This window comes from Cucurbita moschata, unplaced genomic scaffold (assembly GCF_002738365.1).
Source record: "Cucurbita moschata cultivar Rifu unplaced genomic scaffold, Cmos_1.0 Cmo_Scf00005, whole genome shotgun sequence".
Classification (NCBI taxonomy): Eukaryota; Viridiplantae; Streptophyta; class Magnoliopsida; order Cucurbitales; family Cucurbitaceae; genus Cucurbita; species Cucurbita moschata.
This window is the reverse complement of record NW_019268521.1, coordinates 151,723-166,189: the sequence shown is the minus strand read 5'-3', so window position 1 is coordinate 166,189 and position 14,467 is coordinate 151,723. Positions and strand designations below refer to the sequence as shown.

The window sequence follows — 14,467 nt, the reverse complement described above, 5'->3', positions numbered from 1 at the left end:
CGTACCCTCTTGATGGAACAGGAGTATCCCTCAATGCATGAGCAAACATAATGCATGAGGTCCCAATATTTTTCCATTTTCATTATCATTTAATACAACCCTGCTAACGTTACGTACATATCATGTCGTTTTTCATATCATTTCACATATTGTTTATCATTCCTATCATAACATTTCTCATTTTTCAGTTCTCATATCACACATAACTATAACGGGGTTAGATTTTATGTCATTTATCGTGATTTCATGTCATTCATATCATGCTGTGTACATACAATTTAAGAGACATAACATAACGTTCCATGTTTTTAACGTAACATCTCCTCATATACATCTCATACTATAACATATCGCATCACAATATATCATATCATAAACCTGTCAATTTATCACATATCTCATACCATAACATATTTCATATCATTTTCATATCATATGACAACATATATATCCGTCATTCACATGTCGTACCATAATCATATCATATCGTAAACACTTCATGGTCATATCGTTCCCTAACTTATTATAGCTTTAACATTGTTATACATATCACAGTCATATTGTTACATGGATGTACCTTAGTAATATCGTTACAGGAACGTATCCTAATGCTATTGTTCTATCAATCTATCATAATCCTATCTATTTCTACCCATAACCTAATCGTATTCATTTATCAATTGATTGTGACTATATTGTTTCTATCAATCTCTCATATCCATAGCACTTCAACACGTAACCTAACCTTAACGTTTTTTGTACATATCTTACTTCTATTATTACTTTACGTTTAGTGCATGCTTCTCGTATCGTATCTCAAACATATCATTGAACACATCGTATTGTAAATATCATCATACAATTCACATATTATAACATATACATAACATAACATAAGTCTATCGATTCACAAATAATTCACACGTATCAATATATATGACACGTACAAAACCACAGGCACATGTCAACATCAAATATAACCATTCTGATAGTAAAGCCATTTACCTGATTAGCTTAGGCGGATGTCACAAATTTATCCTTAAAAAATGTTCGATTTTATCTTTTGTATCAAAGTCAACCTATATGAACCATGACATCAATTTCAATTTTCTAAACTTTAAAATAGTTCATGGATTAGACTTTATGATTAGAGTATATATATATATATATATATATATTTTCGTTAAATATTTATTTTCTATTCTCACTGTTTAGGGAAGATATAGTCAGTGGACAACATTTTGATGGAGTTTCCTACCTTCTCAAATTTCCTGTTTTTGTTGAACAAATCTTTTCCTCCAACCAAACCAGATATTTTTGGCCAATTTTATTAATCAATTCTAACTCAAAATTTTACCTTTTCTTTTCTTATTTTCTTACTTCCAATTATTTCCTAGATATTGGACTCTTATTCTCAAAATTTTACTTTTCTTGTATCTTTTTCTATATCATGGGAATCAAATAATAAAATCAATTTTATCTGTGATTCTATGTATCTTTTTCTTTTGATTCTATGTATCTTTTTCTATGTTGTTTCAATTTTTTTGTTTCATTCAAATAAAATCAATAATTTTATCTGTGATTTATTGAACAAAAAAAAGTCGGCTAGGTTCAAGCCAGGGCGTGGAAATAAAATGACAAGAACTTATTTTCTTACCCCAACTATTTCTACCGTGTTTCCTTATTTTATTTAGTTTTTCTTTCTTGTCTCTGTATTTTCTTAATTTTTTACTTCCAACTATTTTCTATTATATTTTCTTATTTTATTTTATTTTAATTTCTTATTTCTGAACCAATTTTTAATGGGACGTGATTTTAATTTAAAATATTAACAAAATTCTAAATAATTAGATAAGAAAAGATCTAATTATTTCTTCCAACATATTGGATTTTAATTTAAAATGCTAATAAAATAATTGGATAAGAACGAGATCTCTCATTATTTCTTATAACATAAGGGAAAAAGATCTAGAATTATGTAGCATTGTTAGGCATTTCTAAAATATGTAGTATTGTTGTAAATATGTTGTTAGGCATTTTTGTTTTCTCAAAATCTCTTAATTTTCTAACATTATACCCTTTTAGTGAGTTGAGGAGAGATAGAAATGGATGATAAGTGGGTGGAGAGGAGTGGAGAAGGATTGTTATTTATTTATTTATTTATTTTGTTTTTTAAACGTAATTTTTTTTATAATTATGTTGGTTTATTTATTTCTTTTTGGACTATTACAAAATAGGTTAACAATTATGTTCGCTGAATCTCAACCAAGGTCGATCACAAAATCATGTGAATTGTTGTAAGTGTTCAAGTCATTTGGTTGATGTGTTATGTAGGCTCTAATAAGAGGAGAGGTTAGTCATTGGAATCCCGCTAAGTTAATTTTCATACTCTATTTTCGTCAAAATTACATCAATTTCGTTACAAGAACAACTTTCTAGAAATCACATCATGAGTGGTAGCCATTTATCAAAAAATAAAAAAAATAAAAAAATTTGAACAGTACAAAAAAAAGAAAAAAAAAATCTGAAAAGCTTTAAATTATTTGTACTCGTAAATATAATATTATAACAAACATATATTTTTAAATATATTATAAAATCGTTGTTTGTACTAATGAATAATAATATAATAATAAATTATATTTTCAAATATACTGCGAAATCACAGTTATATTAGTAGACATTTATATGTGTTAGATTATATCTCAATAAATATTAAATCTAAATTGAAAAACTAAAATTGATTTGAAAAATAAATAAATAAGGTAGATGTGGAGATATTTTTTACCCTCAATGATTGGACTACAAGGTAATTAGTACAGAGTTGATCTTTGCAGTAGTTTTAATTGATATCATTAAAAGGATAGATTTGAGGTTGAATTGAGAGTTGAGGAGAGAGTTAGACAGGTACAAAAAAAAAAAAAAAATTAGTAACTCTGGCCTAGGCCAACCAAGTAAGTGGTTACATTGTTTTGGTTAGAAGAATTGTCATGTGTGATGATACGTGCCTCGTGGCTCCTGCATGTGATGTTATGTTATGATATAATATAAGATGTTGTGATAGGATATGATATGTCATTATGATAAATCATGTCATGCGATGTTATGTTATATTATGACATACTATGTTATGTAATATTAGGCTACAATAAGCTATGTTGAGTAATGATATGCTATGCTATGTTATGTCATGATAAGAGACGTTATAATATTCATTTAGTAGGTCTGTGGCGCAGTGGAATCAACATCCATATGACACTAATATTGGAAAACTTTACTCAATCTTCATTCCAACATTCTCACTTTCTTGAAGATGATTGTTTTCTTCCATTAACTAGATCAATAGTTTCACCGGGAACTCTTTGCGAGACATCTTCAAGGTCTCATTTTAACAATTTTCCTGTAACCCTAACGAAAAGGCTCCACAAATTTCTTCTTCTATTTTATAGCCATTTGAGTGAGACATCTAACCTTCTTCACAAAGTCATTTCAGTATACGGGTGTTTAGTAGCTTGCTAACTTCCTATCATGAAACTATATTTATGTATCACCATATAAACCTTGTTAATTCTAAACATCATCAATACACCAATTAACATACACATTCTATGCAAGGTAAATCATAACATAACAAAACCACATCATTTATTATTTTTCGTAAGGCATACTTGACTGCAATGGTGCACCACCACCAGCAGTAGGACCATGGAAACATGTTGAGCCTACCTCGTAGGCTAGTCTACAGAATCTATAAATCTAAAGCTACGATACCAACCATGTATTCTTCATAACTGATTTAACTTTCTTTTTCTTTTTATTTTATTTTTCTTTTTCCAATCTCGTGCGGTTAAGGATATTTAGTAATAAATTACAGTTTACCATATATATTATATTTGATATTTTATTATAAAACATAGGTATCTTTCCATTTATTGTTATTTCCATTTATTACTATTTCCATATTCTTGTAATTTATTTGATTATAAATAAGATAACTTTCACACCATGTAGGTGTGGTGGATTCAGCAAACATTCACATGGTATCAGAGCAATTTTGGTTTAGCAACCTGGATCTTTTCTTTTCAATGGCTTTTGAAATCTTCTACTATTCTTTTCCACCACCACTACTGGCTTTGACGCCGCAGGGGCAGTCGTCATGGTTGCCACATGCAAAGCCGATTGATTACTCTTCGGCTCCACCCTTTTGACCTCCAAATCATCCTTCGCCATACTCCGTACATACAACCGCACCTTTTCCAAACATAGCCTTTTTCATTTTCTTCCCAATTTTCCTTTCATCCTTCACAGAAACCCTAATCTTAGGATCTTCATCAGCGTTCTCTTCGGAAATATACAGAATCTCAATAAGCCCATCGACATTTTGCAGAGATTTACCTTTGGAATCTGGGCGCCGCATTGGCATCTTCGCCAACCAAGTTGCCGCCACCCTTCTCGCCAAAATTGGCTCCTTCGCCCCAATGTGGCGACTTTTCCGGCTTCAACATTGTCTTTGTCCCTTGCTCTAGGTTTCCCCTTCTACTTCTTGGGGTTAGACATATTCTCACCAGAGCCAAGACAGCATGTCGCTAAGCGACAATCCCTCTTTATGGGTTAGACATATTCTTGCTGAAGCCAAGGCAGCATCGCCACTTAGCGGCGATCCCTCTGCAATTTTCAATGGCCAAGAAAGTGTTTCTCTACGCCTCCTCTGAACCAAGTTGTTGACATCTTCACGAAAAGTGTTTCTTAATCTCTCTTTGAATTTTTCAGATCCAAGCTTCACGTTCATTCAAATCCGACGCTCAGCTTGCGGTGGGGTGTTAAGGATATTTAGTAATAAATTATAGTTTATCATATATATTATATTTGATATTTTATTATAAGGCAAATATTAGATATTTGCCTTATTAACATAGGTATCTTTCCATTTATTACTATTTCCATATTCTTGTAATTTATTTGATTATAAATAAGATAACTTTCACATCATTTAGGTGTGGTGGATTCAGCAAACATTCACACGTGCCCTATTCATATTAGTATGAAAATACAAACACAATCATCCAAATATTGAACCTTCCAACATCTTAACATCAACAAACTCATGATTTGGTGACTTGCTCGTAGGAACCATTAGGTCTTCACTATCATCCATGAACGAGCTCACCTAGCCGGTTGCAACATTCCACAATTTCAGTGTAACTGTTAGAGGAAAAACGTTTCCAACCCCATCTAAATATGCAGTTTCTTTAATTGTTCTCCACCCATTTTTTATCTTGTCTGTGATAATTTTGGCATCAAGAATGCGGTTATCGTAACTTCTAAACTTGGATGATAAGAACTGTAGCAAGGTTGCATAATTGTCGTCGTCAAAGTTTTTGAGAGGAAATTGATAAGTTAGAAAGAAAAACTTTCGGGATTCATGTTGTCTCACCAACAATGAATTGTCGTTTTCATCTATGAGGAAGTGACTGCAAATGACTCGGGCTATCAATGTGAGTTTGATGGATTCAATCGATGATGAAATTTGGAGAAGTTGTTGGGGATTGAAACTGGACGCTTCAACTTCCCCCGACATACTATTGATGGAGCTTCGACGATAAGATTCCATATTAAAAAAAGTGACCAAAAGAACTTTTCACACAAAAATTAGAAACAAAAGAAAGAGAGAGAATCTTATTGCTTCCGAATCCGAATTAAGAGTTAAAGTGATAATGCAAAAGTTATAATAATAGAATATAATATAATATCAAATACTATATTTATTAATATTTTTGGATTTCCTTTTAAAATTTTAAATTTAATATGAAAGTATTATTTTCAAAATTTCGTAAACAATTTTTTTTTTAAAAAAAACTTAGATAATCCATCAAATTTGGAATTTAAAATTATATATTAATTGATCTTTTGACTTGCCAAAAATTTAAATATTTATTAAACACTTACAGAATTTAAATATTTTTTAAATACTATACGAACATTCTTAAAGTTTAAAAAAAATTTAGATTAAATATTCAAATTTAAAAGTATAAATATATATTTTTTTATTTCTTCCATTTCAGGATCAAAATTCAATTTCTAATTGATGGGATGTCTTATAATCTCTTATATATACCCCATATATTCCCTCGTCACTTGTAGCTTTATTTAAGGGACGAAGATTCGATCGAGATCTCAATAGATGGAGCATGTGTTATATATGTTCTAAAAGTGCCTAAGATCCAAATTGCATCGCATGTGTTATATTAATACCAACAGTCATATCGTTACAGGAACGTATCTTAACGCTATCTGTAACGCCTCTAAATTTTACTTATTCAATCTAAGGTCATTACTATACCTTAAATGTGAAATTTACATTAAATGGCTCTTATCATAAATGCGACTTACACTCGCCTTTTATCACCTCGTGGAAAAAAAAAACGAATACAAGAGAAAGAAAGGAAAAAGAACGATACTGAAATAATTGTCTTAAACTACCCTATGGTTTTTTATGCGATTACAATTCAACCTATACTAACCTATATAACTACCCTATGCATGTGCCACGGTCCCGGGGTGTACAATGCCGCCGTCGTTCTCACATGGGTGCCTTGCCCATATCTGAAAAAGTAAAGTAGCACGAGGCTTGAGTATTTCTAGAATACTCAGTAAGTGACCCCCTATCGGGGTTATGCAACAATCACATGCAATGAGATGATGGGACCTATCTTTCGTTCCGTTTTCCCTACAGTGCTTTCCTAACGGGTAACTTTGGACGTGTACCATATACTCTACACACAGCCCATACGTGCGAGTATGGGCTCACCAGCTAGTTTGCACACCACTGGGCCACTTTCCTTATCCGGTGGGCATACTCTAGGATCCCCTTATGTCGGACACCCGTTAGAACTAGTAACCGTCACGGCAGCGCTATGCAAAGCATAACGATCGTTGTCCTGCCATTGGATGTACGCGTCCGTACCCTCGTGATGAGATAGGGGTATCCCCCCAAATGCATGAGGTCCCCATTACTTCTACATTTGTCATTAATATAACCCCATTGTCATATTTCATGCTTACATGTCATATCTCATTTTCAATTTACGTATCATACATATTTCTATTCGGGTTATATTTCCAAACAGTTTACCGTATTTCATGTCATACAATTCATACGGTTTACATTCAAATATATCATACAGTTATGTCATAATCATTCAAGAACAACATAAACATCATATGCATTATATATCACATCAGACTAAACAGCATACATAGCATACATTCACGTTCACATGATTACGTACTTAAGCACATCAATCTAGCATACAATTTAATGACACGTGCGAATCCACGGGCACGTGCCAACATACAACAAATAACGCATAACCTACGACGGCTGAGCCACTTACTTGGTAGGCCTTAGTCGAAGTACTCCCTAAAATATAAACATAAGCTCCTAGCTCCTCGTAGACGTTCTACGCTTCTGTTGGTGGTTGGTTCCTATTGGATCATTCGACACCTTCATTAGTATTTCACAAACATAATTAATTTCCAACTTGAATTTGTGAAATACTACCTTAAAATGATCTATTTTACCTTAAATGGAGTCGAAACTAAGTATGGCAGGGTCGGAACGGTGACAAACAGGTCGAAAATAGGTTTCCTGAGCCGGAGCCGATTAAGCCGCCGGAGCCGAGGGGTGTCGTGCTGCAAACGTGCCACGTGGCACAACCAGAGGGCAACGCGTGTGCAGCGATCTCGGGTCGAGGCGTGGGTTGTCGGGTCACTTGTAGGTTTTCGGTTGCGTCGCGGGTGACGGCCCGGCCTGGGCTGTATGAAACGTGTAGGTGGGCTGGGCTGTGCGTGTCGGGTGTTGGACTGGGCTTGCGGGTCTCGGGTCGGTTCAATTCTTTTGCTCTCGGGTCGTGGCTGATGGGTTAGGCCGTAATTAGGCTTACGGGTTTGGGCTGAGGCGACTGGGCTGCGGGAGTTGTCGGGTGTTGGACTGGCTTACGGTGGTTGGACTCGGTTAGGGTAGCGGGATCTGGCCCTCGGGTCGGACTTCGTCTTCTTCACCCGATTGCCCGTGTTTTTCCGGCGACCTCTCTCTCTCCTCGTTAATGTCGTTTCGACGTCTTTTTTTGCCTCTTTTGTCCTCCGTTCCCGAGTCTCTTTCTCCCCCCTAATTCCGTTTTTGGTATTGGTTTGGTTCGTAAACGCCTCACACTCCCAAATTTGAGAGGGTTCAGAATCTGACGTTCCGTCTCCCTTGCCGACGGTGTACAATGTGTAGGACTCGTCTAAATCTACCCCTGACGTGTGTAAAAGGCTCTGGGATTACTTTTGTTGCGTAAAATGGATGTATTGACATCGATTTCGTAGGGTTAAGCCTCACCGGAGTTTCGTCGGATTTTCTTTGTCTTCTTCGTTTTCACTTATTTTTTTCTTCTTTGCAGGTGTCTTGGGGTGGCTAGAGGTCGGAATCGAGTTTTCTTGGCGACCCAGACTTCGGCCGCCCTTTGTGGGTCGTGTGCGAACAAAAACTCCAGCGTTCGCTGGAGTTTTTGGTCCTATCGACGACTCCGTTATATATATATATATATATATATATATATATATATTTATTTATTTTGTAACACCCTGAGCCTAATAGGTACAATTCGCTCTATCCTTGTGACTAGCACCTTCTTATCCATTTTGAGTTTCTAGATTTTATTGGAGGACTTAGAGTGTGATTTTCATATCGGTCCAGAAGAAAGAAATGCTCGAGATGCATCAAGCAACTTAGGAAAAAAAGAAAGATGGTAATGTAATCGAAATTTGGGTCAAAGTCAATGAGGGACAAAAAGGTAATTTTGCCCCACACATACCACCTTCCGAGGGGGGTCTGGAGAGACCTCCAAGAAAGGAAAAAAAAAAGAAAAGAAAAAAATAATAATAAAAATAGAGAGAGAAAGGAATGAACAAGGTTTGAAGAAGAGGAAGAAATGAACAGGGTTTGAAGAAGAGGAAGGAGGGAGAAACGCCCCAAACCCAAACTGAAGTACCCTCAATTTTAGGTCTCCTACTAGAGCTACTCAGAGTATCAAGAGGAATGGTTTGAGTCTTGGATAGTTCATTTCCGGCAAAAAAACGGGCAAGAATGCGAGGTAAGTCTACGACCTCTCCTATTTCAAGATTTCACCATAAATCTGGGGGTTTTAGATGATTTAGACCTTAATAATCTAGTTGCAACACTTTAGGTGAGGAGTTTTGCAAGTTTCAGAGGAAACACGGCCAAAAATCGCGTTAGAAAACAAAATTGAGAAACCGTCCTCCTTCGGTAAGAAACTGAATTTTTTTTGGTATTCAACTTGATTTATGAAGTGCTGTGAGTATTAAAAAAATACAATAAAAATATATCTGGATAGGTGGACTTGAGATCTTGAATTCTTGTGAAGGAATCGATTTAATTCGAGTTACGGTTTGGGAGATAGAAATATCCAAAATAAATAAGTTGATATAGAATTTTACCAGAATCTGGAAAATCGCAGAAATGAGAGGACGAAGACGAACGTCGGATGGACGCATGTTAGGAAGGGAAAGAGCCGCGCGTCGCCGAGAAAATTGGACACGTGTCAGGCGTGGAATGGGGGAGGAAAATCACGAAAAATACTGCGTAAGGTGGGGTTTGGAGATCGGCACTCGCTACCAGACCCGTGAACCCGCGTGCGACCCGAACCGTCCCGATTCGAACGCACGCCGTGACTGTCAGTGGAACAGTAATCCCTCGCCACGTGGCGACAGACCAGCGCACGACTCCATCCCTCAGTGCGTCCGTACGGGCGTGTCTGTGCGCGTGGGGCGCGTGATCCAGCGTGTGAGATCTATTTTTTATCCCTATTGGACTTCCGTTCGATATTTTGTCATCCGGGTTTTGATATTGATCTGAGTCTAACTTGACTTAGGACGTGTCAGCAAACATTCAAGAGTTTTAGAGCTCTTAATTAGACGTAGAGTAAGCTTCGAAGGGCACGCTTCATTCGGTAAGTAACCACACGAATTTAGGAAGTAATACGTGTAAGGTGCACTTGGTTTTGCATGCATGCTAAAGAAAATTATAGGTGGCTAGATCTAATGATTCTCTATACTTATGAAGTTAAATATATATCTATTGGACTTGCTGCCTTTATGAGATTTCGTACTCAATGTTTATATGCTTGGTGGACTATCTTTCTACTGCTTTTATCTATTCATACTATGTTGGTGGACTGGAGGATTTGTGTATCTGCGCTACGGGTGTTGATGGAAGATATCTCCCCGTTGAGCTTGTATGGCTGTATGTGTTGTTAATAATACATAAACTTCTGTAGATATGATTGATAAGTTGTAGTGTTGTGATATGCCTAGGGTGGACTCTTGCAGGGATTGAGTTGGGTTTAGTTAGGGGACCCTCCTGATGTTACAGTCTATGGTGTCGTGAGCGACGCTTAGAGGGAGAGACCCTTTAAGTCTGGACTATTATGGACTTGGAAGTCTTGATTGAGTGAATATGGAAGCGAGGTCCCCTAACTCAATAGTTTTAATTACCCTTGAGATATAGAGAACCACATTAGGCCCCCGAAGTGTAGAGAGATGACCTCTTAGTTGACAGTATCTGGTATAGCGTTCGAGTATGCTCCGCTTCCCTTCCTACTCCGGTGTGGTACAGTTGAGCTAGGCGAGATGCCAGTTAGGGAGATGTTACCCTCCCCTTCCTACTCCAGTGTGTTACTGTTGAGCTAGGCGAGACGCCAATTAGGGAGATGTTACTCTTCCCTTCCTACTTCAGTGTGGTATCGTTGAGCTAGGCGAGACGCCAATTAGGGAGGTGTTACTCTTCCCTTCCTACTCCGGTGTGGTACTGTTGAGCTTGGCGAGACGCCTGTTAGGGAAGTGTTACTCAGTGGTAGATCGACTACTCTGCATGGGGATCCATCTCATGGTAAGATGTTGATCACGCGAGTGGGTCAAGGTCGCTTGCATGATAGGTCCGTCCTGTGGAAGGATGTTGACCATGCAGTGACTAATTCTAGCTCTGTTGTACGAGTGGTACAGGTAGATATGAGGGAGCACCTCATCCTCAAACGTGGAATACCGCTTTAAAAGCTAAGTCCTTCCGCCTTGAACTGTGTACTGAGAGTACTGAAACTCTAGGGTCTAGAGTATAGTTGGTGGTTCTCTCCTTAATTTAGATTCGATTAAGAGCCTACAAGTAGGTTGCTTACTAAGTATATTTTTATACTCACCCCGTTTCCCCTTCTTTTTTTCAGGTACCAGTCGAGTGGGGAGGTGTTCAAGAGCTGCACTATCACATAGGGGTATCGTTCCGGAGCGTCAGTCCCTTGTCGGTCTTTTAGAATCTTTTGTATTTTTCTTTCATAATTGTATTTCCCCTTGTAATATTTGACTTTAATTTTGTATTTAATTTTGGTGTCGTTGACTCATTTTTCTTGATTTAAATTTTATTAGATTTTCATCCACTGTTTTATTTCTTTTAAATTTTTATTTGTTTTCGATTTCGTCTTTTTAGTCACGATTCGGTTTTTCCAAGCCTCGAAAATCGGGTCGTGATAGATAAATCTATCCTATTTAATATTTTTCTATCGACAATTCTTTTTGGTATTCATTTTTAAAAGTCTATACTAGTACAATATAAAAATGGTATATTAGTTATATATGAAAGTAAAATTAAAATTCGGTCAAAATATAGCAGAAATTGTAATTTATGTACTGTCATATTTAAAAATATGCAAGTTTTTTAACCCATTAAATTTTGGCAGAAAAGCTAAAAGTCTCACTAATTAACATATATTATATCATTTGAAGATGTTCAAAGTCGCATGAATTTGGTAGAAACTTTCATATTTATGCCAATGTTTTTTCATATTTATGTCACGACTCGATTTTTGAGGCTTCGAAAGTCGGATCGTGACCTAAAAGATGAAATTGAAAACAAACAAAAAGAAAGGAAAAGGAAAGAAAAGTAAAAGTAAGAGATAAAAATACCATTTAATTAAAACAAAAAGAGAAAAATTTTGTTTCAAGTTATTACAAAATAATTACAAATATAAATCATTGTTAAATTATATAACCTTAATCAATAATGTAGAAATTAAAATTATATCTTTGTGGGTAGCGTAGCTTTTGACTAAAAGGTAAAGAAATCTTATTATAAAAGTTTTAGATTAAAAAGATTTTAAAACTAAATTATCTTTTCACGCCCATTATTAAAGTCTCTTGGCATAAAGGTGGTTCATCTCCTTAGATATAAGATAGAACATGAGAGACCTCATTGTAATATCTGTTAGAGGCCTCATTGTAATACATCTTTAGAGACCCTAATTAAACTTGCTACTATCACGAGGGCTCATAATCAATTTAAAGGAGGGCTTTCAGGAGATGTTGCTGGATTTGGACCAGTTGGGACACGCCTTTTCGTGCCTAGACCCAATGGAGGCGTTTCGCGAGATGTTGCTGGATTTGGTCCAATTGGGACACGCCTTTTGGTGCCTAAACTTGAGGGAAGGATTTCAAGAGATGTTGCTGGATTTGGGCCAGTTGGGACACGCCTCTTCGTGCCTAGACCCAATGGAGGCGTTTCGGGAGATTTGCTGGATTTGGCCCAGTTGGGACACGCCTTTTGGTGCCTAAACTTGAGGGAGGGCTTTCAGGAGATGTTGCTGGATTTGGTCCGGTTGGTACTAGTCTTTTGAGACCCAAAAAAAGCACATTGCCACCCTCATCCCACTTTGCCTCGAGACCATTGAGATTTGACAAAATAGCAACTAGAGAGATCAACAAGAAGGCAGAAACCATATTGACATTTTTAAGCAAGCCCATTTTGTCTTCACACTAAGTATTCTAACTATGAAATCACAATTTTATATAAACTCTAGTGAACAACTAATTTAGAAATGTAGTAATAGGGGTTGGTAAATATATTTCCATCTTTAAACAATTTACTATCTATAATGATATTTTTTGTTGGATGAGTTTTTTACTATCTATAATGATATTTTTTTTTGGATGAGTTTTCTTAATTTATTGGTAACCAATAATTTTTTTTGGAAACTAATTATGCCTGGTAAGAAATATATCTAATTATTCCCATCTATTTTATTTTAAAAAAAATTTTTTTTAAGTCACGATTTGTGCTTTAGTAATCCACAAATTTAGATACTCAATTATGTAGGAGCTGGTTAATTAACACCTGTCCCACTCAATTATGTAGGAGCTGGTTAATTAACACCCGTCCCATGTTTTTTTAAATTGATTTAAAGATGACTAATATTTAATGAGTTCGATAGAGAATGTGATGGTTAAAATTCTTGTATATCACATTGAATGCTTATAAAATGCAGGCTAAATAAATGTCTATTAAAATAATTTTAAATTATGCAATTTTATAAAATAAATTATTATTATTATTATTTTTTATCAAGTAGTTACGGTTAAATTATCAAATTTTAATCATATTTAAATAAATGATGCGTGATAACAAAATTAAGAAAACCACTTATCTATCATCAAACCTCTCAAAATGATAAATCTACTGTGTCTAATTTTTTTTATCCTCATCTATCACTAGTAAATGTAATTGATATGTTTATCATCTTTTTATCTTATCAATAGACTAAAAGTGATAAATGTATCGTATTTAATTTTATTTCTATCAATAATTGTTTTCGTATTCATTTTTAAAAGTCTATAATGATACAATATAAAAGTGGTCTATTAGTTGTAACGATCCTAAAGTTCTACATACTCAGAGTCTTTACTAATGTCTCAAACTCATTTCTCATGCAAAAATATAACTCTTAAAAGAAAACGTCATAAATATTGAAAACATTAAAAACATTTTCTTCTCTGAAAAACACAGTCATGGTCTTACGTGTTTAAATACAAAATACTAAAATTTAGAGAAAATAAAAACAAATACAAAATAATTTAAAACAATGAAATGCAAAACAACTATTCTAACCTAAAATATGCTTATGAACATACGACATGCATGTGGTCTCTCTAAATTCTATCATAATGTATTTCTTGACACAACCCTCTAGTCTCATCTTTTTGTTACATTAAGTAACACATGATCGTGGATATTTATATTAATATCCTTTTCATGCTCTTAGGGTTGTCCTAGGTCGACCTAACGACATGATGCAATATAACATACATCATCATATAGCATGCTAAATATGGAAAACATCATCATATTAAACAAAATGTCATGCAAAAATCGTACTCATCATAAAGCCATCATGTGCATCGCACATAAATTGTAACTCATACATCATCATAACTCATATATTATCATAGCTCATACATCATCATAACTCATATATTATCATAGCTCATACATCATAAATTGTAACTCATACAATTTCTAGCTTATCCTATAATAAGACCGCTTAACTTATTAACTTAAGTTGTCACTAATTTAAAGTTCAATTCTATC

The 14,467-nt window shown here is 35.1% G+C and overlaps 2 long non-coding RNA genes across 2 annotated transcripts; one reads left to right on the top strand and one right to left on the bottom strand.

Moving 5' to 3' along the window:
- Window positions 1–463: 463 nt before the first annotated feature.
- Window positions 464–6,274, bottom strand: LOC111443602. The gene is made up of 3 exons (XR_002710527.1): window positions 6,257–6,274; window positions 5,320–5,321; window positions 464–605 (listed from the first exon to the last, which is right to left on the bottom strand). It is a non-coding gene; the product is annotated as an uncharacterized LOC111443602 (long non-coding RNA).
- A 2,681-nt stretch (window positions 6,275–8,955) lies between these two features.
- LOC111443512 lies at window positions 8,956–11,393 on the top strand. The gene is made up of 3 exons (XR_002710509.1): window positions 8,956–9,134; window positions 9,228–9,307; window positions 11,277–11,393. It is a non-coding gene; the product is annotated as an uncharacterized LOC111443512 (long non-coding RNA).
- Window positions 11,394–14,467: the final 3,074 nt, after the last annotated feature.